Genomic DNA, 23,380 nt, shown 5'->3' on the forward strand with positions numbered 1-23,380 from the left:
TATGAATTTTGTACACAAATAATGTAAATACCGAATGCATGTATGAGTCTCATAAATCAAGCTTGTTTTTATACTTTCGTGTGAGTCTTATAACCATACTATTGACACGGACTGCCTGCAACAACATTCTTCAGGTGTTGTAGTGTTATAACATTTGTCACCCCAGACCTGCCGGTCTAACTGTAGCTAACAGTTTAGGTGCAAGATTGTCAATCTCGCATAGATCTATACACAAGTATCACATTCTCCCTCCAAGAGATTATGGTTTATAATACAGGACTTATAATGCATACTTAAGAGTACGTTGAAGTTGAATATCTCACCTTACTTAGTATAAATAGATTTACGATAAGAAGGCCTTTATTTCACTTTGGATAAAAGTATTTCGTTTTCAAGATGTATACGTAAGAATGTATAAATAAACCGCAAACTATACCCATTATAGTTTTTCAGAAAGTATGTTCCATTTGGTGAAAATGACTTGGTGAATACTATACTTTATACGTAAAGTAAGAAGTTGGTATCGAATAATAACAAGATAGATGTTGTATTTATATTTGTAAAACGATATGTTTTCTTATATTGTACTTGTATTCCCCCCCCCCTAAAACATGAAAAGACTTGAAAAGTAGGGGTATGAACTCACATGTTCGGTTTGAAGAGAGTGAGACTAGAGTCGAGCCGAACTTCAACTACGGAGAGTTGCGTCTTCGAGCTTCTCGGGAATCTCGGTAGCGTAGAAGCTTCGTCGGGGGCTCGAGTGTGGAACCGAGGGTGTCAGAATGGTCTCTGGTACATAAGAGTGTGTGAGAGTGAGTGAAACTTAGAGAGAGGTGTGCTAAAATCCGGAGCTTGTGCCTTCTATTTATTGGGCTGAAAATGAAAGTACACTGGGCGTACCACCGGAGTACGCTGGGCGTACGCGTTACACTGGGCGTAACTTTGCGTCATGGCTTACGACTCGGGTCAAGCTAAGCGTAGAGCTTGCAGCCGATGAGACTTGACCCTGCACCTGAGTACACTGGGCGTAATTCTGGCTTCCGTTTTCTAAATTCCGTAACTTTTGCGTACGGGCTCCGTTTTTCGCGTTCTTTATATCCACGCGTAGGTGAGATTATGCTCTACAACTTTCATTTAGACTTCGTCGTCTATTTTTGAATTTATTTTTAATGCTATGTTTTTAATAGGCCGGGACAGCTAAAGTCCGTTAAAAATTCGTAACTTCTTCATACAAGGTCCAATCTGGGTGATCTTTTTATGCACTTTTATAGTTTAACGAACTCTAGGACTTTCTTTTAGATACCTAAGGCTAAAATGTATTTTATTGGAATCTCACTTTTTACGCTAATTAATGCTTTACCGGTGTGTCGTGAACAATCTAATGGTCGTAATTCGTTTACTATAAACCGATTTCGAATGTTCTATATGTTTTCAGAATTCTTGACATGATATCTAACATTTGATGCATCCCAAATTTAGATTTTTGAATACTTTATGTTTGTGGTTAATTCCGTTGATTCCAAATAGTTTCGTTGTATTTGACTTTTGAGTGTTACAAAGCGTTGGAAAAATATAGGGTTGTCACACCAGATATCAGCTTCTAATCCAAGAAGGAACAGATAAACTTCGACTCATATGTTTGTTCTACTACTAGTTGAATCATACACAAAAGCGCGTTTTATAACATCGAATTACCAATGTGTTTTCGTACAATCAATGCATAACCAATTCATAGGCAATAAATCATATCTCTAGGTTTGAAGACTTGTATGATATTACCGTCTCACGATCACTAGAGATAAAATTCCATGAAGTGATTCCAGTGAGCGTGAGTTGATTCCAATACTCTGAACTTATGAGCACTCATGAAGTGTTGTCTTATATCTTGACACCTACAACCAACTTCATGACAGTCTTACTTCATATCTACTTCCAACATATGACCGACTGTGGAAAATTTTAATAATATGTAAAACAAAACATAATATTCTGGAAGTTAAAACATGCAAAAGAAATTATAGTAAACGATTGACAAGAGATAGCAACACTTTACTCATAAATAAACACAACTTTTATTCATCATCAAATGTCAATTACACTTTAAAATTTTCAAAATTATCTAACTACTAAAACTAGTATCATCCTTCATCCCTATGCTCCGAGCATGCTGGAGATGCTTAACCCTACTTAGTCCCTTCGTAAGGGGATCTGCTGGGTTCTCATCCGATGACACCATCTTTGCCACGATGATACCTTCTTCTATATGGTGTCTGATAAAGTGATATTTTCTGTCGATGTGTCTGGATCTACCGTGATCCCTTGGTTCCTTGGCTAAGGCAACAACACTTTCACCATCACAGAAAATTTCCATAGGCTCCTTTATAGCTAGTAGAACTCCAAGGTACCCAATGAAGTTCTTCAGCCATATAGCCTCCTTTGCTGCCTCGCTAGCTGCTATATACTCCGATTCACAAGTGGAATCAGCCATTGTCTCCTGCTTGGAACTCTTCCAAGTGATTGCTCCTCCATTTAGGGTGAAGACCCAGCCCGATTGAGAGCAGAAATTATTCTTATCAGTCTGGAAGCCAGCATCACAATACCCTACAACTCTCAAGTCATCACTCCCACCGAGGGTAAGGACCCAATCCTTAGTCCTCCGCAGGTACTTGAGAATATTCTTTACCGCAGTCCAGTGAGCCTTGCTAGGATTCCCCTGATACCTGCTAAACATGCTCAAAGCAAAGGCTACATCAGGTCGAGTACAACTCATAGCATACATGATCGAGCCTACTGCCGAAGCATAAGGCACTCGACTCATTTATGCTCTCTCAGCCTCAGTACTTGGGCTCTGATCTTTACTCAATCTGGCGTTACTCTGGATAGGTAATTCTCCTTTCTTGGAGTTCTCCATGCTGAATCTCTTGAGCACCTTGTCCAAGTAGGTACTTTGACTAAGTCCAGTTAGTCTCTTACTCCGGTCTCTCAAGATCTTTATCCCTAGAATATAGGCAACTTCTCCTAGGTCCTTCATAGAGAAACACTTCCCAAGCTAGGACTTAACTTCCTGCAGAGTTGGGATGTCATTTCCTATGAGTAGTATGTCATCCACATACAATACCAAAAAACTAACTATACTCCCACTAGCCTTGACATAAACACAAGATTCATCTTCACTCCTAGAAATGCCAAATTCCTTGACCTTTTCATCAAAGCAAAGATTCCATCTGCGAGGTGCTTGCTTTAATCCATAAATGTATTTCTCAAGCTTACAAACTCTATTAGGGTACTCGTTGCTGACAAAACCTTCTGGCTGACTCATGTAAACATCTTCAGTCAACTTTCCATTAAGGAAAGCAGTTTTGACATCCATTTGCCAAATTTCATAGTCATGAAATGCAGTTATGGCTAACATAACCCTAATAGACTTAATCTTGGCTACTGGAGAAAAGGTATCCTCATAATCCACTCCAGGAATTTGAGAGAAGCCCTTTGCAACCAGTCGAGCATTGTAAGTGTGTACATTACCATCCATGTCGGTCTTCTTCTTGAAGATCCATTTGCACTCTACAGTCTTACGACCGGGTACATTCTCAACCAAGTTCAAAACTTGATTGTCATACATGGATTGTATCTCGCTATCTATAGCCTCTTTCCATTTAGCAGACTCGGGGCCTGCCATGGCTTCTGCGTAACTGTTAGGTTCATCCAAACCTACTAGTGTCTCATCACTAATAAGTGTCCCACCTTCCGCAGTAATATGAAAACCATAGTAATGCTTAGGTGCATTCCTAACCCTCGTGGAACGCCTCAGAGGTACAGACTCGTCAGTTGGCTCAACAAAAGTTTCCTCTTCAAGTTGAGTGCTAGGGTTTGAAGTTCCTTCACCATTTGACTCTTGAATTTCTTCAAGGTCAATTTGCCTCCCACTGTCTCCTTGGTTTATAAACTCTCTCTCTCTCTCAAGACTCCACTTCTTGCTACAAAGACCACATTATCACTGGGTCTGTAGAAGAGGTAACCAAAAGATCTCTGTGGGTAGCCGATGAAAATACACCTCTCGCTTCGGGGTTCTAGCTTATCGTGAGTCTCGCACCTCACAAAAGCCTCGCAACCCCAAGTCTTGATGTATTCTAGTTTGGGTACTTTTCCAGTCCTCATCTCGTGAGGAGTTTTGGTAATTTTCATAGTAGGGACTAGATTAAGGATATGGGCAGCAGTCTCTAAGGCGTACCCCCAAAATGAGATTGGTAGAGAAGCTCGACTCATCATGGAACGAACCATATCCAACAAGGTTCGATTATGCCTCTCAGCTACACCATTCAACTGCGGTGTCCTGGGAGGTGTCAATTGTGAGACAATCCTACATTCCCTAAAGATAGTCGTGGAAATCTGAACTAAGATAGTCACCACCTCGATCAGATCGAAGCATCTTAATGTTCCTGCCCCATTGATTCTCGACTTCCTGTTTAAATTCCTTAAACCTTTCGAAAGTCTCTGACTTATGCTTGATTAAGTAGACATATCCATATCTACTGTAATCATCAGTAAAAGTCAAATAATAACAATTAGCATTCCTTGTGGCATGTTTGAAGGGTCCACACACATTTGTGTGTACAAGATCCAACAAATCTTCGCCCCTTTCACAAGAACCAGTGAAGGGTGACTTTGTCATTTTTCCAAGTAAGCATGATTCGCAACTTTCATCTGACTTTAGGTCAAATGACTCCTGGAGTTGGCCTATGCGTTTCTTGCTTATATGCCCAAGACGACAATGCCATAATGATGCTTTATCCAAGTTATTATTATTAATGGAATGAATACACATCAAATTATTTCCTAAGTTATCTACAACAGACACAACTTCATACACACCATCACAAGGTAATGCTTTAAAATAAAGAACATTGTTAAAGAAAGCATCAATAGAACCAACTTCATTATCAAATGAAAAGGTAAAACCTTGTTTATACAATGCATGAAAGGAAATAATATTTCTTGCCATTTCTGGCGAGTAACAGCATTTATTCAAATCTAAATTAAACCCACTACTTAGCGATAAAGTATAAACTCCAATCTTGGTGACAGGTGCAACTTTCCTATTCCCCATGATTAAGTTTATTCTTCCTTGTTCCACATTCTCACTTCTTCTTAGTCCGTGTAAATCACAACAAATATGAATACCATAACCGGTATCAAGGACCCAAGAGTTAGAATTGGGTGAGTTATTAGAAATGATAGTCTAAATACTTGCATGGTTGGGTTTAACTTTCCCATCCTTCACATCTTGCTGGTACTTTGGGCAGTTTCGCTTCCAATGTGCCTTTTCATGACAATAGAAGCATTCAGCCTCTTTTGGGTCAGACGAAGGAGTGATGAAACCTTTCTTGGTTCCAGAAGAGGAGCCTTCAAGGGTCTTAGCCTTGGTACCCTTCGAGGGGATCTTCCTCTTCTTACCCTTCCCTTTCCCGATTGCTAAGATAGGGGCGGAGTTGGTAGGAGTAGGAGTAGTAACAACCGCCTTACCCTTAAGTCCACTTTCCGCGGTCTTTAAGAGTCCTTGAAGTTTGTTGAGAGTGACCTCTTCCTTGTTCATGTGGTATGTCATGCGGAATTGATCATAGCACGATGGTAAGGAGTGCAAAATGATATCTATTGCAAGCTCCTCGGGGAAGTTCACATTAAGCTTCAGCAAACGGTCCACAAATCTTTGCATTTTTTTGCAAGTGGCCCGTGATGGGTTCACCATCCTTCTTGTGAGTTGTTATCATGGAGGAGATGATTTCATACCTCTCTTGACTAGCACTTTGATGGTATCTTTCCATCAAGTCTTGGTGCATCTCATAGGGGTAGAAATCCTCATAGGATTTTTGTAGATCCGCGGTCATGGTGGCCATCATGATGCATGCCACTTTGGTGGCATCCCTTTCATGTGCCCTAATAACCTTGGATCTATGTTTGTCTAATAATCATGCAAAGTTGTTTTTCCAAGGTTATGAACCTATCTAGCATACATGGGGAACAATTTTTCTTTTCTATAAAAGATAGAACTACATACCTTGTTGTTGAAAGTGTACCTTGAAACCTTGTGAGCCTAGCACCTCAAGTGTGATGCCTCAAATGCTTCACACCACACCAAATTCAAAGTATAAACTTGAGAGAATACTCTAACACACTCAAAATCAGCCAAGCCCTCTTGTTTCACTTAGTGTATTGTAGTGTAGCCGATTTTGGGGAGAGGCATGGTCTTTATATAGTGTGTTGCATTAGGTAAACCCTAATGTAACATGACTCTTCATTACTTGATCCATGGATTAACTCCATGGAGCATCCATGGAGCATCCTATGGGTGGGACCCAACTTGATAATCCATGGAGCCTTTTAGCCCACTATATAAGATATGGAAGATTTCCATAATCTACCCATATATTTAATTAGTTATCTTTTGATCACTTAATTAATTCTAAATTAATTCTTGACCAAAACTAATTAAATATTATTATTAATATATTAGAACTTATAATATATTAATAAACCATATGTGTCATTTCTCTCATTTAGTTTATCCAATTGCATGGTGCCATGCAATCCAAATGGACCATGCCGGGTCGAGTCAAGTAAATACCAGAAATAGTTATGGACTTAGACACCTTATCCAACAAATACATCACGTTACATGTGATCAGGGTTGCATAATCTCAGAGTGATGGATTTGGCCCTATTGCGCAACTCTCGTTTGAGTATAACTGTTGTAGGGACGAGTCATTTACTCGAAGGATTATCTGAGCCTCATCACATGTGATGGTATTCATTTGACGGCTAATTGGCATTACAAGGAGGCCTTCAGCAGCTGAGGACGGGTTTGGGTGGAGTCAGAGATTTCCCTAGGACAAGCCTAGGATGAGATTTGCAGAGATCAGTAGTAGTAGAAGGGACTTGGGGGAGTCAAGGTAGTTCTTGAGGAAAGTATACATAGATGAGAAAGGTAGTATGGGTTCATACTTCTGAAAGTAGAGGATCCATACTCGATTCAAGAGGGGCCAAGACAAAATCAGGAACCATGTAGTATGTGTGTGCAATCCCTCAGTAGTAATTTGTGTTTTGATGGTTGTTATGGCAGGATTCCAGTATTGCGACACTGCGAGAGTTACATGTTGGTAGTTAAGGTGCTAGAGAGGGATCAGGCTCGGGTTCAGGGACTGAGCAACTCGAGGAGTGGATGAGAGAGTTTGTATCAGCTGAGATAACACATAGTATCTTATATCACACTCCTGTGATCTTTGGCAATGTCAAGGAGGGTATACTAGAGACTTTGGACGAGAGGCTTGGAGCGTTTCGCACAGAGATGATGGCTTTGGTAGGGGCGCGTACCTTGACATTCCTAGAGTTTAGAGCTTGTGGAGCACTAGCATATCGTGGGGCTAGGGACCCCATTGCTAGCAGCAGGTGGTTGGCAGATGTTGCTACTGCTTTCCGCATGAGCCGGTGTCCTAAGGGGGACAAGGTCAGACTCGCCTCTGGTCTTCTGAAGGGCAGAGCACGGGATTAGTGGGAGAAGGTTGGTCATGCCTAGGGAGATGATGTCGCGTTGGACGCGACGACATGGAGTGATTTCTCAGTCAGTTTTAGAGCCGAGTTTGCACCAGCTGTTGAGGTGCAACAGTTAGCACGGGAGTTTTAGGATTTTCAGCAGACCACTGAGACTGTGGCGGAGATCAACGCCAAATTCAGGGAAAGGGCTCTTATTGTTCTGCAGTGTGTGGAGAACGAGGAGGTGAAGGAAGCTTGGTATCATGAGACGCTGAGGAGTGACATCAGGCCATTGGCGAGCAGGACCAGCTGCAGAACGTTGGAGGATATGATTGCATGGGCTAGAGAGAGGGAGTTTGACCTAGAGCAGATGAGGAAGAGGAAGCCAGATGAGATTCATGGAGCCGCGGGTTCGGCCAAAAGGCCTAAAGGGTCAGATTCGAGATTGAGGGATTATCGGAGCCGCAACCGATGCGGGAAGTGTGGCAGGATGCACAAGGGTGCGTGTAGGAGTGGAATTTGTTACGGCTGCTTCAAGTATGGCCGTACTGGTCATTTTAGTAGAGATTGTACTGCCACCACCAGTCATGGGTCAGATATGAGATGTTTCCATTGCAGTCAGTGGGGCCACAAGAAGGCCCAGTGCCTGAGTTTGATTTCAGCAGGACAGGTGATAGCACCTGCCCCTGTGACATTGTGGATCACCGATGACCATCAGGGCCGAGCAGAGGTGCCTACGACGAGGAGTAGGGCTTTTCTGTTATCTTTAGTGGAGTCTCGAGTAGCACCGGATGTTGGTGGTGCGTATCTTTTACTTGGTGTCAATTTTTTATTCATGATTTTATGGTTATGGTACTGCATCGATGTTAGTAATCATATGCCATCTACATGCCATGAAAGATAAGGTAGTAGTTCGGAGATGTTTACCTTGAGCGCAGGTTGTTAAGATGTAGTCACCGTAGCAAATGCAATTGGGGATCGAAAGGTGCTCAGTTAGTTTGCAAGATTGGTTCAGGTCTGGTAAAGAGCTGTAGCAGTGCCAACAGAAGTAAACGCTGGTTGTCAGGAGATCAAACCTTTAGAAGATAGGAAGGATGGGGAATCCTATTCAAGTTGTTATGAGACAACCCGAAATTTCTATTCTGTACAACCATTCAAATCAATAGAAGTCAGAATAGTTTCTGTAAACTTTCAAGCTTTTTGGATTAAGTTTGAGGGTTTTAAGTTTAGTACATCAAGAAATATCAGGACAGAGGATGCCCTAGGGTTAATTGTGCAACAATATTATTCCAAAACTCTAAGAGTTTGGTGTTTACGGCCGTAAACCCTAAAGTGGGGGTATATATATGACACTTAGTCATTATTTTCCATTTTTCACAAAACCTAAATCCAAATCTCAAAACTCTCTCAAGTATCATGCAACAATTCTTCAAGATCTTCAACTTGTAAGTGTTTCTAGTCCTAATAAGTTGATATATTACTTAATCTAGTGACCTAACACACTTCTATCTATGAAATCATTCCAAAAGGTTAGATCTTCAAGTTTCACCAAGAACACACACTAGTGTTCTTAGACTTTTAGCACTTTTTCAAGCCTCTATATTGTAAGTACTTCTATCCTAGAGTATCTTAAGGCTTGTTACACTTCCATATATCAAGAAATCACCCATCAAAACACCAAGATCAAGCTGTTTACGGTCCAAGATGTTCTTGGACCGTAAACCCTAATTAGGGTGCAAAAGTGTGCCCTAATCCCTCCAAAGCCTTGGAAACTTGCTTAGATCCCTTCACTGATGAGTTAAGAGCTTGAAAACATGAAAAGACCATAAACCATATGGGTTTACGGTCGTAAACCCAAAGGAAAATGGTCTAAGGACCATAAACTCCATTTAGGAGTGAAATGGTGCCCTATTCACTTCCATAGGCTTATATATCAAGTAGTAATGCTTCTAAGGACTTGTAGAGCTTCAAAACATCACATGGTCAAAGAAGCATGAGTTTACAGGCATAAACTCATGAGTTTACAACCATAAACTCAATGGGTTATGGTCTTAAAACCGTAAACTCCAATAAGGGGTTTCCCTTGAACCCTAAACTCAATATCAATGTCCTACAACACTTAGATGTAATTATTAGGACTTATAGCACTTATATAAGGTGTTTTACATGTCCTAGGATGTCTTAACTTTGTTAATTAGTTGTTTAAAAGACTAATTGGATACATATGTGTTATTATATGTTAACTAGGTTCATTGAGTGTGTACAAGTCTTCACTTGGCACTTAGCATCCTATTCACTCCGTTCATCCAGAACCACTCACTACAGGTGAGTTCATACCCCTTAATTAACCTTTGAAATGCATCTAAATGTTTTTAAATGCTTTATGGAGGCGGGGGGAATACATGTTGAACATGTTAGTTATTTGATCAATCACATGTGATCAATAACTAACCTGCAAATGGATTTTAATACTTTAAACTATTTTACCAAACAAATGACTTCAAATTGTTTTTCAAACTATTTTACACATCAAACTCTTTATCAAATTTACTTTTGTATACTAAACCTCTCTTTTACAGTTTTTTAAACTTATATATTGTTAAAACCATGTCTACTACATATATAGTTATATAAATAAGGTTTGAAGGACTTAGGAGAGATAACCCACTTTACTTTGCTGTCCTTGTTTGGTTGTGGTCTTAAAGTACCCGGTTGTTTGTCTGAGTGTTGTTGAACCCTTATTTATATATTATGTGTGTATGTATAGATATAAAGACTTTTATCCCAGTTCAGTACATTCAATCATTCAACAAGTTTACTAATAAACTATAATAGGTATAGTTTAGAGCTATACTACTTACTACTTCTAGTTCAATGAAGCATACAAGAGTCAGTTCATTAATGAGTCATTACTTATTACTATGAGGACATATACAACTATACTAGGATGAGAACATACACAACTCTACTAGAATGAGAACATATACAACGATACTACGATAAGTAACAATACATTACATATACAACAATATGTTAACATAAATTTGATCCAATGTATCGGAGCACGCCTTCATTGTCATGGCCCGAGTTGTAGCCAGAATCTCCTGGAGGGAGAGCGTGAGTTTGCGTATAGATCTATACTGGATTGACTATCCTACACCTTGCTGCTAGCTATAGCCGGACGTGCAGGTCTGCGGGTGCCAAACGTTATACCTTCTAACGACTTACATTGTCCTGTTTTCCGTCGATAGTATGGTACAATTAATCACATAATACCTTGATATAAATTCGGTTTAAGGTTGTTAGTACAACAGTAGTTCCTATCATACAAAACTACAGTATTACATTAATTTACCCTTTACATTTATTTGGTGATTATTTCACTTAAACATTAATGCACAAACTATATTTTGATAATGATAGTTACACTTGGGAAAATTACACACTTTTACAAGAAACAAACATACAAAACAATTGTGCCTTGGTAGAAGGCTAATTTTAGTAGAAAATATAGTATTTTCTAGGAGTTACAAACTTTTACAAACACTTACAAACATTCACATACTTTTACTACAAACTTTTACAAACTCATACTTCAAACAACGGTTCAAACATCTTGATATGAACATAGACACTAAATACATATGAACTCACCACCTTTAATGTTGATAAACTCTTTTAAAATAACTTGTATTCTCAGGTCATCAGTAGACAGGTACCGATGCCAGCTTTTGAGAAGATGGAGCGCATACAACACTCATCTTATATTTTGATTCATTCTTTTGATGTCTTGTATACTACAGAACACATTTGTATTAAAATTATATATTTAATGCAATGGATGATGTTGTTTACTTGTTTACTATTATACTGTGTTGTGATACTTTACATGACGTCCTCCGTCCCATAACATTTCCGCCGTTCTCGGTTTTTGGGTGTGACAGATTGGTATCAGAGCATTGTTTATAGTGAATTGAGTATATCAACCCATAAAAGATATACTAACTATCAACCCATTGGGATTAAAACACTCTGACCAAGAGTCTATACTTTTAAATAATAAAATATTTAACTAAGTATACTAGTTAGCATTCATACTAAAATCAGTGTCACAATGACAAGTACAAAAGTATTACGATTGTTGAATATCACAAGTACGCTTGGGGATGTATGGTCAGTCCTGGGAGTGGCATAACCTGATCAACTTTTCTGGTCCGTGGAGTGATTAGAATATGCCCTAGAATGGTTGTGATATGGTAACAACTCTAAAAACTTACCAACACTACTACAATGAAAACACTAGAACAGAAAATAAGTCTAAAATACTATAGGAGTATTTTGTGTTGCTATATTTACATATCTGAGAACTAAAAAGGTCTCTATCATGTAGGTTAATAGTCGTTAAGTGGATACGCTAAGGTTGTATGAAATTTAGGTGTTATAGACTCAGAATCTGTGACCTTTGGTTTACTTCCTGTCCTTGTTTGGTTGTGGATTTGGAGTTAGGGCCACTTATTCGAAGGTCTAACCTGCCTGATTTCATATAACTGGTATACACTACACAAATATTGGCATAACTGATAAAGATCATATTATAATTATCTTAAGTAGTACGTCTATTTATATAAGATTCTTATAACCCTTTTCTCGCATAGATATCATGGCCGGATTTCATCATGGCGACCCGTACTTTCCACCCCAACTCTGGTGTCAACACGATCCGCATTCGCCGTCTCGAGGAAGCAATGGAAAGGACCAGAAGGACCAATGAGACTCTACAGCAACAGTTGGCTGCCTCCCGAGGGCTCATGAGCGACACCTTCAAGAGGTGGTTTGTCAAGTGGTAGACCACAGGGTTCGCCCGAGGAATTTCCATCGCCGTTAGATGATGTCTAGCATATCTTTTCTTTTTACGAAGAAATAGCCTTTCGTATATGTGCTCTATGTAGCACTTGTCTGTAAAATATTCCTATCTTTCAGTACAATATGAAGTCTACTAAACTGTCAAACATTTTCCCTCATATGGTTTGATGTAAGACCTATTGTTAGTTCATTTTTCCGAACTCGTTTACAATAGTAATATCAGTAATATTGGCAGTTATCTAATCTATTGGAAAAATCTGTACTCTTGTGTTTTTCCTACTCTTCTGCTATACTGCTATTTCAAAACGTACACTCATTCAACTGTTGGACTATGGTGATTTAGCCCATGGAACACTCTCATTATGCTTACAATTGATTCTAACCACAATGTACATCTTTTCTTTAAACTTATAGTTGAAGAATGCCTCCTCGCAAATCAATAAGGCGTAATCCTCCGAGTACTCCAACTCCAATACCACCTCCACCACCTCCTCTTTCGGCAATCGATACCGCAGCTCTGAATGCTGCAGTAGCTGTGGCAGTTGCAACTGCCATGGCTCAATATCACTCTACTGACGACAACAGAGGTGGAACTCCCGTGAACTCTACTCAAGGTGAACTCCTTGTGCACTCGAGAGAGTGCTCCTACAAGGACTTCACTAACTTCAAGCAAAGTCCTTCAAGGGGACTGGTAGAGTCATTGCCCTCTCACAATGGCTCGAGAAGACGGAGTCGGTCTTCAAAATTTGTTCCTGCCCTGCCGCGAGCAAAGTTAAGTTTGTTGCGTGCACCTTCGAAGAGAAAGCCCTAACATGGTGGAATAGCCATGTCAAGTCACTAACTCTTGTAGTCGCAAACGACATGGGCTGGGAAACTATGAAAGACCACATGATTGAGGAGTACTGCCTGAGGGGTGAGATCCAGAAGTTGGAACAGGAGCTGTGGACCATAACCATGAAGGGCTCCAACATAGTCGCGTATACTGCCAGGTTCAGTGAACTGGTGGCCCTCTGTCCCAACATGGTTCCCACCGAGGGGAAAAAGATCGAGAGGTACATATGGGGGCTGGTGCCTCCGTATTAGGGAAATGTCTTAGCTTCACACCCTCCTACCTTCGACAGTGCCAAACGATTGGCACAACGACTCGTCGATAATGGATTCCAATCCCCATCATCAACAACAACCCCGGCCATCTCAGAACCCTCCAAACCTGCTAACAATAAGCAGAAGTTCTGGGATGACAAGAAGAAACAACAGGCTGCTAAAAAGCAAAAAGTTGTGGCGGTTCATGCTGCGATCGAACCTACCGCTACTACTCCAATAAGGCAGTATGTTGGAAGTTAGCTAAAATGCAACAAATGTAACTTACACCACAATGGCCCCTGCCGAGAAATGCAGTGCTCCAACTGCAACAAGAAAGGACACACTGTCCATTTCTGCAAATCTTCGGCAAGGCCGATCACCCAAGTTCCCAGCTATAGGCCAAGGGGAAGCAATTGCTGACCCTACGGTGGTGACTGGTACATTTCTCCGTGAAAAATCTTATGCATGCATATTGTTTGATAGCTGAGCAGAGAGGAGCTTCGTGAATAATAAATTTGCTCGCCTACTTAAACAAAAACGACGCACACTTCAAGAAACATTCACTGTAGAAATGGAAAATGGGAAAACTGAGAGCACCAATAGCATATACATAGGATGTACCCTAACTCTAGATAGCCATTCATTTCCAATCGATCTCATGTCGGTCTCGATTAAAAGCTTCGACGTCATCATCGTCATGGATTGGTTAAGTCTTCATCGTGCCGACATCATGTGCTCAGAGAAAGCAGTCCGTCTAAATCTCCCGACTAACGAAACCCTCATCATCTACGACGACAAACCCGACACAAGTCTTCGTATCATCTCAAGTATTCAAGCACAAAAGTATCTACGTAAGGAATATCGTGCATTCCTTGCTCACGTTGTCTATACAAGCCTAGAAGAGAAAGAACTACAAAACATTCCGGTAGTGAGCGACTTTCCCGACATCTTTCCAGAAGAACTACCAGGATTACCTCCACAACGATAGGTCGAGTGCAGGATCGACTTAGTCCCAGGAGCTACCCCAGCAGCCAAGTTGCTTACCAATTAGCACCAGCTGAGATGCAGGAACTATCTGGTCAACTTAACTAACTACTCAGCAAGGGCTTTATAAGACCAAGCTTCTCACCCTGAGGAGCACCAGTCTTGTTCGTTAAGAAGAAAGACGGATCATTCTGTATGTATATCGACTACAGAGAACTCAACAAACTGACGATAAAAAATCCTTACCCTCTGCCTCTCATAGACGATTTATTTGACCAACTGAAAGGGGCTAGTTACTTTTCTAAAATTGATCTAAGATCCGGATATCACCAGTTACGAGTGCTAGAGGAGGATGTTCCAAAGACAGCCTTCCGAACTCGTTACGGACACTATGAGTTCGTGGTGATGTCGTTCGGATTGACCAATGCGCCCGCAGTGTTCATGGATTTAATGACTAGAGTATGTCGAACCTACTTGGATCAGTTCGTCATCGTCTTCATTGATGACATCCTGATCTACTCTCAAAGTAAAGAAGAGCATGACGATCACTTGTGACAAGTTTTAGGAACTTTACGAACAGGGAAGATGTATGTGAAGTTCTCTAAATGTGAATTTTGGATCCGAAGAGTCGAATTCTTAGGACACGTGGTTAGCGAAGATGTAATCCACGTGGACCCATACAAAATTAAGGCCATTGAGAACTGGTCAGCACTAAAGACACCTACAGAAATTCGTCAATTTCTAGGTCTCGTTGGCTACTACCGCAGGTTCATACAGAACTTCTCCCAGATTGTGAAACCTCTTACTACACTGACCCAGAAAGGAGTGGCCTTTGAATGGGAAGAGAAACAAGAAAAAGCGTTTCAAAAACTGAAGGGAGCCTTATGCACCGCACCGATACTATCCCTCCCCGAGGGGATAGAAGACTTCGTTGTATACTACGATGCATCCAACCAAGGGCTCGGTTGTGTTCTGATGCAATGAGGCAAGGTCATCACCTATGCCTCGAGACAACTGAAGACACACAAAGTCAACTACACCACACACGATCTTGAGCTGGGGGTAGTTTTGTTTGCCCTGAATATCTGGAGACACTACCTATATGGTATGAAGAGCACGATCTTTACAAACCACAAGAGCTTACAGCACATATTCGATCAGAAGGAGCTCAACATGAGACAACGACGGTGGTTCGAGATACTCAATGACTACGAATGCGAAATTCGTTCTCATCCGGGTAAAGCCAACGTAGTAGCAGATGCCCTGATTCAGAAAGAATATTCTGGTCGAAGGGTCAAGTCGTTGACAATGACTATTCATTCACACTTATCTACACAATTTCAGGAGGCTCAACTTGAAGCCTTGAAACCTGAAAACATGGCAGGTGAATCCCTTAGAGGAATGGATAAGAACCTAGAAGCCATGGGTGGCGGAACTTTATATTTCATGGACCAGATCTGGACACCGAAACACGGTGGCCTCCGAGACTTGGTCATGACGGAGGTGCACAACACTCGATATTCCGTTCACCCAGGTTGATATTAGATGTATATGGATCTTAAAAAGTTATACTAATGGCCTAACATGAAAGCAGAGATTGCTACCTTCGTAAGTAAATGCCTTACTTGCGTAAAGGTTAAGGTCGAGTAGCAGAAACCCTCCAGACTACTACAACAACCGGAGATACCGGAATGGAAGTAGGAGCGAATCACTATGGATTTCATAACCATGTTGCCCAAGAAAACGGGTGGACTTGATACCATATGGGTCATCGTCGATAGATTGACCAAGTCTGCACACTTCCTACCTATCAACGAAACTGACAAGATGGAGAAGCTTACGAGAACATGCATTAGGGAAATCGTACGACTGCATGGTGTTCCCATATCCATTATCTCGTACAGAGATAGTAGGTTCACTTCGAGGTTTTGGCAGTTGCTACAAAGTTCCCTAGGAACTAGGCTAGACTTGAGTACAGCCTACCATCCACAGACCGACGGGAAAAGTGAGAGGACTATCCAAACCCTGGAAGATATGTTGCGGCCTGTGTGATTGACGTTGGGAAAGCAGGGCATACTCATTTACCCCTTGTCAAATATTCCTACAATAATAGTTATCACACGAGCGTCAAGGTTGCTCCATTCGAAGCTCTCTATGGCTGGAAGTGCAGATCCCCTCTATGTTGGGCTGAGGTGGGCGACACCCAGTTACCTAAAGGACGAGTTCCTGACAGCACTCTCACGGGTCCGGAGAGCATTCGAGAAACAACAGAGAGGATCATTCAAATTCGTGAATGATTAAAAGCCTCTGGAGACCAACAGAGAAGTTATGCTGATAAACAAAGGAAACCGTTGGAATTCCAGGTGGACGACCGTGTCCTATTGAAGGTCTCACCCTGGAAGGGCTTAATCCGCTTCAGAAAGCATGGAAAACTAAATCCAATGTACATAGGGCCTTTCGAGATTCTTGCTAGAATCGGCCTTGTAGCTTACAAACTTAATCTACCTAACGAACTTTGTAATGTACATTCTACATTCCACGTCTCTAACTTGAAAAAGTGTCTGTCCGACAAGACTCTTGTGATCCCACTCGACAAGATCGGGATCAACGAGAGCCTCAACTTCGTGGAAGAACCTGCAGATATCATGGACCGGGAGGTCAAGCAAGCGAAACAAAGACGTATCCCGATAGTGAAGGTTCGCTGGAACGCCAAGTGAGGACGTGAATTCACTTAGGAGAGAGAGGATCAGATAAAACTAAAATATCCTCGTCTTTTTACTTACTTATTTGTAACTAATTATTTGCTTAAACTCTAATTTCGGGACGAAATTCCTTCTATGGGGGGGGGGGATGATGTGACAACTCGAAATTTCTATTATGTACAACCATTTAATTCTATAGAAGTCAGAACAATTTCTGCAAACTTTCAAGCTTTTTGGATTAAGTTTGATGGTTTTAAGTTTAGTACTACAGGAAATATCAGGAGAGAGGATGCCCTAGGGTTTATTGTGAAACAATATTATTCCAAAACACCAAGAGTTTGGAGTTTACGGCCTAAACAAAAGGTGTTTACGGCCGTAAACCCTAAAGTTGGGGTATATATATGACACTTAGTCATTATTTGCCATTTTTCACAAAACAAAGATCCAAATCTCAAAACTCTCTGAAGTATCATCCAAAAATTCTTCAAGATCTTCAACTTTTAAGTGTTTCTAGTCCTAATAAGTTGATATATTACTTAATCTAGTGACCTAACACACTTCCATCCATGAAATTATTCCAAAAGGTTAGATCCTCAAGTTTCACCAAGAACACAGACTAGTGTTCTTGGACTTTTAGCACCTTTTCAAGCCTCTATCTTGTAAGTACTTCTATCCTAGAGTATCTTAAGGCTTTTTACACTTCCATATATATCAAGATATCACCCAAGAAACACCAAGATCAAGTTGTTTACGGTCCAAGATGTTCTTGGACCGTAAACCGTAATTAGGGTGCCAAAGTGTGCCCTAGTCCCTCCTAAGCCTTGGAAAATTGCTTAGATCCCTTCTATGATGAGTTAAGGGCTTGAAAACATCAAAAGACCATAAACCATACGGGTTTACGGTCGTAAACCCAAAGGAAAATGGTCTAAGGACCGTAAACTCCATTTACAAGTGAAATGGTGCCCTAATCACTTCCAGAGGCTTATACTTCAAGTATTAATGCTTCTAAGGACTTGTAGAGCTTCAAAACAACACATGGTCAAAGAAGCATGAGTTTACGACCGCAAACTCAATGAGCTATGGTCTTAAAATCGGAAACTCCAATAAGGGGTTTCCCTTGAACCCTAAACTCAATAGCAATGTCCCATAACACTTAGATGTAATCCTTAGGACTTATAGCACTTATATAAGGTCTTTTGCATGTCCAAGGATGTCTTAACTTTGTTAATTAGTTGTGTAAAAGACTAATTGGATACATATGTGTTATTATATGTTAACTAGGATCATTGAGTGTGTACAAGTCTTCACTTGACACTTAGCATCCTTTTCAGCCCGTTCATCCAAAACCACTTACTACAGGTGACTTCATACTTCTTAATTAACCTTTGAAATGCTTTTAAATGTTTTTAAATGCTTTATAGGGGGGGGGGAATACAAGTTGAACATGTTAGTTATTAGATTAATCACATGCGATTAATAACTAACTTGTAAATGGATTTTCATACTTTAAACTGTTTTACCAAGCAAATGACTTCAAATTGTTTATCAAACTATTTTACACATCAAACTCCTTATCAAATTTACTTTTGTATATTAAACCTTTCATTTACAGTTTTTTAAACTTATATATTCTTAAAACCATGTCTACTACATATATAGTTATATAGATAAGGTTTGAAGGACTTAGGAGAAATAACCCACTTTACTTCCTGTCCTTGTTTGGTTGTGGTCTTAAAGTACGATGTTGTTTGTCTGAGGGTCATTGAACCCTTACTTATATATTATGCGTATATGTATAGATATAAAGACTTTTATCTTAGTTTAGTACATTCAATCATTCAACAAGTTTACTAATAAACTATAATAGGTATAGTTTAGAGTTATACTACTTACTACTTCTAGTTTAATGAAGCATATAAGAGTCAGTTCATTCATGAGTCATTACTTATTACTATGAGGACATATACAACTATAATAGGATGAGAACATATACAACTATACTAGAATGAGAACATATACAACGATACTACGATGAGTAACAATACATTACATATATAAGAATACGTTATCATAAATGTGATCCACTGTATCGGAGCATGCCTTCATTGTCATGGCCCGAGTTGTAGCCAGAATCTCGTGGAGGGGGAGCGTGAGCTTGCGTATAGATCTATACTAGATTGACTATCATACACCTTGTTGCTAGCTACAGCCGGACCTGCAGGTCTGCGGGTGCCAAACATCATACCTTTTAAGGACTTACATTGCCGTGTTTTCCGTCGATAGAATGGTACAATTAATCACATAATACCTTGATATAAATACGGTTTAAGGTAGTTAGTACAACAATAGTTCCTATAATAGAAAACTACAGTACTACATTAATTTACCCTTTACATTTATTTGGTGATTATGTCACTTAAACAATAATGTACAAACTATATTTTGATAATGGTAGTTACACTTGGGAAAATTACACACTTTTACAAGAAACAAACATATAAAATAGTTGTGCCTTAGTAGAAGGCTACTTTTAGTAGAAAATATAGGATTTTCTAGGAGTTACAAACTTTTACAAAGACTTACAAACACTCACATACTTTTACTATAAACGTTTACAAACTCGTACTTCAAACAACGGTTCAAACATTTTGATACGAACATAGAAACTAAATACTTATGAACTCACCAGCTTTAATGTGGATAAACTCTTTCAAAATAACGTGTATTCTCAGGTCATCAATAGACAGGTACCAATGCCAGCTTTTGAGAAGATGGAGCGCATACAAGACTCATCTTATATTTTGATTCATTGTTTTGGTGTCTTATATACTACAGAACACACTTGTATTAAAATTATATATTTAATGCAATGGATGATGTTGTTTACTTGTTTACTATTATACTGTGTTGGGATACTTTACATGAGGTCCTCCGACCTAGAACATTTCCGCCGTTCTCAGTTTTGGGGTGTGACATGTGAGCTATGAGAGATTAGCCGGATCGAAGGGGGGGGGGGGGGGGAGAACCCTTCAAGAATTCAAGGTCGGTAGCATGCTAAACTTATAAAGGGTTAGTAATGTTCGAGTAGCAAGGGAAGCATCCTGAATGGTTGAGTGGGTTCAAGAGTACAGGAGTTGGGAGTCTGGAAAACTTCCCAGCGTCGGGTTCATGTATTGGGTATTAGTAGGCGATTGGTTTGGGAAACCAAGCTGGAGAATTTCTTGACAAAATGTGAGTATAGCAAGGATGTAAGACTATAATGTCATTGTAGCTTTGGATAACTAAGGGCTGGTTTTGGAAATCAGGTTGGAGGATCGCTAGCAGGACTCAGGCGAGTCAGGGTACTCACGGATTAGTAGACAGTGGAAGAGAGAGCGTGTAGAGTGTTGTAAGTCTGCGGGTGTAGCCGTAGCATTCACTAGCCGCCAGATAGTGAAAAGTGTTGTAAGTCTGCGGGTGTAGCTGTAGCATTCACTAGCAACCAGATAGTGTAGAGTGTTGTAAGTCTACGGGTGTAGCCATAACATTCACTAGCAGCCAGATAGTGTAGAGTGTTGTGAGTCTGCAGGTGTAGCCATAGCATTCGCTAGTGTAACAGCCCGGATTTCCAGGTATCTTTATTGTTTATGATTTTGGTGTTTTGAGAGGGGACTCGGCGAGTTGGAGCTCAGACTCGTCGAGTAGGGATGCGATTCTGGACGCGGGATTCGCCTGGACTCGGCGAGTCCAGGATATGGACTCGGCGAATCCGCGCTGTTTAATGAAACCCTAATTTCTCGGGTTTGGGACCTATTTAAAGGGCCTTATGGTCGTCATTTGTACCCAGTAGTCCATAGAGAGAAACCCTAGAGTGCTTTAGCGATTTGAGAGAGAGAGGAAGCATTTCTTGACCTTTGTGTGTTGTTTAGCAAAGAAGAGGGAGGTTCTAGCCAAGAGGAAGCAAAGGAAGTTGCTATTCTGTGGATTTGAAGCTTAGATCATCGATCTAAAGGTATGATTTCGGCTCATCTTCTGTTTTGTGAAGTATATTTGGCTTTAGGGTTTCTTGTGGCCTTTGTTGGGTTGATTTGATGGCCAAATAGTCCCTTTCTAGTGATGAGGCTTTGGATCTGGATCCATAGAGGTCCAGAGAGCCTCATTCATCAAGCTTTATGAAGAACAATGGAGGTTATGACCTTGAGTTGTGATATTTGTTGATAATTCTTCATATATGGACATATAGAGGTTGTATGTACACCAAGTTTGGGGCTTTACATGGTGAATTAGTCTAGGAAGGCCAGATCTATGAATTGATGGAACAGATCTGACCTTAGAAGCGAGTTTGAGTGATTGCATGGCATGGACTCGCCGAGTCCGATGAGCAGACTCGGCGAGTAGCTTGAAGATTGCCTTGGATCGGCCAGTGAGTGGTCCAATCGAGTCATGGGTTGACTCAGTGAGGCAGGGCGAGTTAGGGAAGGGTGGTCAAGAGGACTGAGTTGAGCTGGGACTCGCCGAGTTGTTCTTGAGACTCGGCGAGTTGAGTCGGGGTGGCCCCGCGATTCTTCCAGGTGGAACTCGTCGAGTCAGGGGGAGTACTCGACGTGTAAGAAGGGAATCCTAGAGAGTTGGTGAAAACGTCTAAACTCGCCGAGTTGCCCTCGTGCACTCGCCGAGTCCGGTCAAAGTTGAATGTTGACCGTTGACCGTTGACCGTTGACCAGAGTTGACCTGTGTTGACTTCTTAGGGATAGTCAACCTTAGAGATAAAAAGTGTTAATTAGAGACATATGATGTTATAGGAGGATTATAGCTTGGAGGATCGGGCACGAGGGATTTCAGGATTTGTGAGTCATCGAGATACGCGAGGTGAGTCTTCTCACTATAGTTTACCTTGAGTAGGTAACCAGAGTTATGTGACAGAGTATTGTATGCTATATGTTGTACTGCATTATTTCTATGTGATTATGCTGTGCATGTTTACAGAGTTGGAACCGGAAGGTTCCTAGAGTTAGAACCTGAGGGTTCACAGAGTTTGGGTGCACGGACCCATAGAGTTATAGCCTCGAGTGGCTAATATGTGTTTTATGTGTGGTATTTTGGGGAACTCACTAAGCTTTGTGCTTACAGTGTTAGTGTTGTTGTTTCAGGTACTAGCGATGACCGTGGGAAGGCGCCGGCTTGATCCGTACACACGCATGGGATTTTGTTATACTTGTGATCTTGGGATTTTGTATAATGTAAATTGGGATTTTAACTTGATGATTTTATGAAAAGTTAATGGGAAATGTTTTTATAAATTGTGAAAAATTATTTCGTAATTTACAGTGTTACAAGTTGGTATCAGAGCCTTGGTTTGAGGGATTCGAGTACACCTTCGGGCGTATTTGAACTCAAACTGAGGATTTGAGATGTATTTTCAAAAAGAGTAAAATATTTTTGAAAAACGCAGAGCAAGAGATGTGTGTACGATCAGTCAAATCCCGAACGGTGATTTCCCAAAATACCTTATATTATGTGATATTGATATTGATATGATGTATCTGCATGCTAGAGTAGGCTAGGTATTGCTATTAGGACTAGAGTGGCCTGATTTGTGAATCCTTAGCCTAGGGAGAGGTGAGCTGCTATGAGATGTTTGAGAGTGAGTAGGTAGCAGCAAGGGGCTTATGAGAGATCTATTAGAGAGTGGTCTACGCATGATAGAGTACTTGGGACTTGGAATCCGAAGAGGAGGACTTGGGGTGTATTCTGGTGCGGTGCGGACAGTAGTATTGGGCCCGTACTACTAAAAGCATCGGAGCGGTGTGCAGCCCAAGTAAGAATCTTTGGAATACCAAGAATCAAGGAGGAAAGAGTTGTCGAGTGTGAGTATGCTCGTGTGGATTCTGATTTTCATATGTTGTATTTCAGAGGTAGATCATGGTGAGGACACGTTTGATGCCCGAGAGCAGTGGTACCAGTGAGGAGGAGATCCGCCGGATCATCCAGGAGGAGGTGGCTACGACCATCAGGGCAGAGATACCGGAGATGTTTAGGTCTATAAAGACCACACTAATTGAGACATTTGATGAGCGTTATGCCGCTCTTTCTGAGGCTGCTGCTGCAGCGGCTACCGCAGCGATTGCTGCTGCGAGGCTGCAAGGTGGTGATGCGTTGCTGTTCCGCGAGTTCAGCAACACGAAACCACCAGAGTTTGATGGGACTCAGGATCCGGTGGCAGCTATGAGGTGGATATCTGA

Source organism: Lactuca saligna, chromosome 2 (genome assembly GCF_052625555.1).
Source record: "Lactuca saligna cultivar CGN05327 chromosome 2, ASM5262555v1, whole genome shotgun sequence".
In the NCBI taxonomy this organism is placed as follows: domain Eukaryota; kingdom Viridiplantae; phylum Streptophyta; class Magnoliopsida; order Asterales; family Asteraceae; genus Lactuca; species Lactuca saligna.